This window comes from Bactrocera latifrons, unplaced genomic scaffold, assembly GCF_001853355.1.
Source record: "Bactrocera latifrons isolate USDA-ARS-PBARC rearing strain unplaced genomic scaffold, ASM185335v1 scaffold_205, whole genome shotgun sequence".
Classification (NCBI taxonomy): Eukaryota; Metazoa; Arthropoda; class Insecta; order Diptera; family Tephritidae; genus Bactrocera; species Bactrocera latifrons.
This window is the reverse complement of record NW_017535575.1, coordinates 410,769-415,534: the sequence shown is the minus strand read 5'-3', so window position 1 is coordinate 415,534 and position 4,766 is coordinate 410,769.

Genomic DNA, 4,766 nt, shown 5'->3' with positions numbered 1-4,766 from the left:
AAAAAAAAAAAAATAAGTTGAAGTTTGATTAGAAATACAAAAGACTTTTTCGACTACCCATTATATCCCAAACCATTTAAGCTATATGAAATCGGATGATAACTACACCCTCTCGCCATATAACAGTTTTGTTAAAGTCTATTAAAAGTACGTTAAATACATAACTTAATGCGTCAAATACATTAAGGTTTACGTTCAGGAAGCCACAAGAGGGCTTTATATGAACAGGAGTCAAAATTGTACAATGCGCGTGACAGCGCCCACATTTTGATGAAATCATATATGTATCTCCGGACCTGCTCAACTTTTTCAAACGAATTTGGTACTTACGATTAACTTGAAATTCCCGTGTTACAATMTGAAATGCTGAAACCACACCTACTTTTCATATAACACAACTTTTAATTCCATCCCATTTCATATTACAGATCAAGCACCAATAAATATATATTCGGATGAAACTTTGCGCCACTTGAGATAGTAATTTCAAGTGTAAAAATTGGACCATAACATGRGTTGAATCCGGTCAATATTTCAGTGAAGTTTTTCTCTCTAGCGCTCTATAACTCATATCAGGACATTTCTCCTTATATATTGTTGATAGTATGTGATACCTTATAAAAAAACAGTTTGCTTTTGTTTCTGTTAATATGTATTAATACCAAAAATAGGTAATTCATTGACGATTACGTTAAATAATGAATGTAGAATTCGTTCGCAACATTAAAAAATAAAATCAAGTTTTGCCAACACTCTAAGACATTTCCTTGGATTGGATTCTTGCAAAAGTATCAAATATTGCTAAAGAACTGCATCATTATGGTTTTAATAATTAAAACTTTATTAAATAAAGGTTACATCTTTAAATTTTGAAAAGATACTTTTTACACACAGAACGTAAGTACCAAATAGTACTTATGGTAAGTGAGATCCTTTTATAAGTGTTATTCCCTCTTAAACGAGAATGACTCTAAAAACATATTGATTTCGTCATAGAAAATAAGGTTACTCTAAACTCTACGACAGAAGGTAGACTTTTCTGCGAACTGCACCATCAACATAYACACCCCAACAGTGGGTGACAAGAACGTAGTGCCTTCTATTTGTTTTCCCTCTCACAAGAATTAAGTTTCTTATCTTTCGATATCATAAATACAGTTAATTTTTTATTTAATTATCAACTTTACACATAATTCTTTGTTGCCAATAATAGTAAAAAGGAGAAAGTTTTACAAAATATGCTAGTTGAATGACTATTACAAAAGATTTTGATTAAAATTTATATTATTAACCATTAAAGTCTTTATAGAAACTGCACTAAACGGAACACAAAATACTTAATCACCTAAAAGTGGATTTTTAAGATAAGCTATTTACATACATACATACATATATGCTTGTACATACACTTAAGCCATTCCGTGATGAGTGGCACTACAGGGTCCGGCACTCGAAGTGTAACTAATTAAACACACCATAAATTCTGTTTGGCAAATTTTTTWAATTTATTTTAAATTAAAAAATGTGTAGAAATAATCATAAATTCAGGACCAATTCACTTTTGCGCGATATGATCCTTTTACTTTAACTATGGCCTTGAGACGGTCAAAAAACGAATCTGCCTGAATGTGAGTTGMCGGTATTTTAGCCCACGCACGGACAATGGCATCTCGAGACTGRTGTGGTCGTAATGAAGTTCGGAATGTTGTTTTTCAGCCATTCTTGGTTCACTCGCGCTTTGTGAGATGGTGTTGAGTCGTTGAAACATCCATGGTTTACGACCGTAATGTTTGTTTTTCCACGGCTTCAAAACAGCCTCCAGACCCGATAATATGTCGCATTTACTTTGATGTCAGGCTTGATGAAAACAATTGGGGAGCGCCCATCTGCGGTGACAGCGGCCCTAACCATTATTTGTGGCGGGTGCTGCCACCTGGTAGCCTCCTGGTGGCCAACCGATACTAAGATTCTCGTATGAACGGTCGGTCAAGTAAACCCTATCGKTTTGAGAGTTTACGAATTGCTCAATTGGAAAAATAATTTCGTCAGAAAACACAATGTTCAAAATTTGACTGCTTCGCTCTCTCAAGTCTTACTCGTTGCTGCTTCGGTGTGAGATCATGGGCCTTTTGGAAATTGTAAGGCTTAACCTTGAGCTCATTTTTCAATATGCGTCGGATGCGGTGGTCGGATATTTTCAGGTCTTTAGCCATTTGATTGGCACTTCGTCGTGGATTTTGCTCAAGTCGCTTCTTCACTTTCCGAACCATCTAACGTGACGTTGCAGTCTGTTGATGACCACCTCCATGGCGTTTTGCGATGCTACCAGTATCCTTGTAACGAGTGATGGTGCAATAAACAAAAAATTTATTCACATTAAGGTGTTTGAGCTCACGAACAATTGCTGGCTGTGATCTTCCAGCTAAATATAAAGCAATCACACTATTATGTTTGAATTCCATCGCTGATCACTTTCTTGTGCGTTCACGTTTGGCAAAATGCTTTTGTACACTTGTGAACAATACTTCGAACTGTCATTCAGCAAATTTATTAACAGTTGATTCCAGTGCGACAGCTTCACGAACAGTCTGAAGTTGGTTACACTTCGAAAAAATTAATTAGGATCATTTCAAAACTGAGAACTATTGATGCATAAGTATCATTATTGTGTTTTGATAAATACTAGATTTTAAAGTTTTATGAAATCAACTTTTATTGATATGTTGCAAAATCTAACGATATATATAATACATACATAAGTATCATTATTGTGTTTTCAAAGACTAGATTTTAAGATTTTATGAAATCAACTTTTATTAATATGTTGCAAAATCTAAGGATGTCTACTGATGAAAGCTAATTTCATTTACTTGCATCAGATTTTTGTGGAAGGAAGGACTAAGTACAGGTGCAACCGAACTTTATACTCTTCTAAATTACAGGAATCAGAACCATGGAAATACCTTAAGGTGTAATTTTATTTATACTCATGCACCAACCGACATATTCATTATATTATTATAGTATCGACCCGATTTTATCTATTAAATGTATCATCTCACATACAACAAAATTGGGTCCTGGTTCCTGTTTCGTTAAGGTAATGGATTAAAGTCAGCTGGATGTTCGAAAATCCTGATATTTGTTATATAATGGCTTTGTCAAGTTTTTGTCAAATTTTATTTATTTCAAGCGCAAAGACACAATATTATGAGTAAAACACGTTTTGTAATTTTCTTATATTATGTATTGGTTGTCGAATATCTCCCTTCCGCCTTTTTGTTTTTTGAATTTCGCSKCTGTATATAAAACGTTACGGATCTCGTATCTGGCAATACTATACATCTTTGAAATGTCTTGACAAAAACTAAAAAAAKTTTGGATATTGCGTCCAACAGTTATAAACACATAAAACATCGAGTTAGACCGGTATGTGGCATCTTGTGACATCGCCCAGAAAATGTGAACCAAACCATTTTAAACCATCTGCGGAAGGCTGGATACACAAAAAAGATTGATGTTTGGGTGCCGCATGATTTGACGCAAATAAACCTTCTGGGCCGAATCAACATCTGCGATATGCYTCTGAAACGGAACGAACTCGACCCATTTTTGAAGCGTATGGTGACTGGCGATGGTAAAATAATCGCATACGACAATATCAAGCGAAAACGGTCATGGTCGGAGACTGGTGAATCGTCCCAAACAGTGGCCAAGCCGGGATTGGCAGCTAGGAAGGTTTTGCTGTGTGTTTGGTGGGATTGGAAGGGAATCATGCACTATGAGCTGCTACCGTATGGCCAGAGGTTTAATTCTACCATCTACGGCGAATAACTGGAGCGCTTGAAGCAGGCGATCGACCAGAAGCGTCCAGAATTGGGCAACAGGAAGGGAATAGTSTTCCACCAGGACAACGCCGGACCACATACTCCTGTGTTGACTCGTCAGAAGCTACGGGAGCTCGGATGGGGGGTTTTATCGCTTCCACCATATAGGCCGGATAWAACGCAAAGTTCTGTCCATGGCGAACACCCTTGTTGGTATACATTGAACTCAAAAGAGGCTTATGAAAAGTGGCTGTCCCAGTTTTTCGCAAATAAGGAGAGGGCTTCTTCTGAAGCTGCCGTCTAGATGGAAACATATTTACGAACGAAACGCTGCATATTTGAACTAAATCCGATCACTGTAACACTTTTTATAAAGCAAAAAGGCTAAAGGGAGATATTTGACAACCTAATATATGGGGGCTCTGAATTTCAATTGTATATCSCGTACAATGRCCGGTATTTTCGGTCAAAAGTCAACGATAGATACTGGGGTACACATTTTTATACGGAAAGTAGGCGAGGTTGCAGTCTGAGGTAAAAATCGCTATCATTAATACTTCTCGAGATATTCGGCTTTTTAAGTAAGGCTATATGTAACAAAAAATCTATGAAAATTCCATACGATTATGAATTCAGACCTTTTTCTTAGCAAACAAAATATCCTACAAATTTGTCATGCACATTTTTTCTATAGCTTTTTTGATTTACTAGAAATATACAAAAAAAAAAAAATAAAATTTCGTAGAAAATCAGCTTTTTTAGGGTATTTCCAAGGAAGTTTCATAATGGGATTGAAAAAAATTAATAGTTCGTAAAACACACCTTAATATTAGGTTGTCAAAAAAGTCTTACGGTATTTCTGGCGGTATTTTTTATTGAATTTTCAATTGTTCATAGAATTTTTTTTGGTGACTCATGCCCAGCTCTTGACCGATGCTA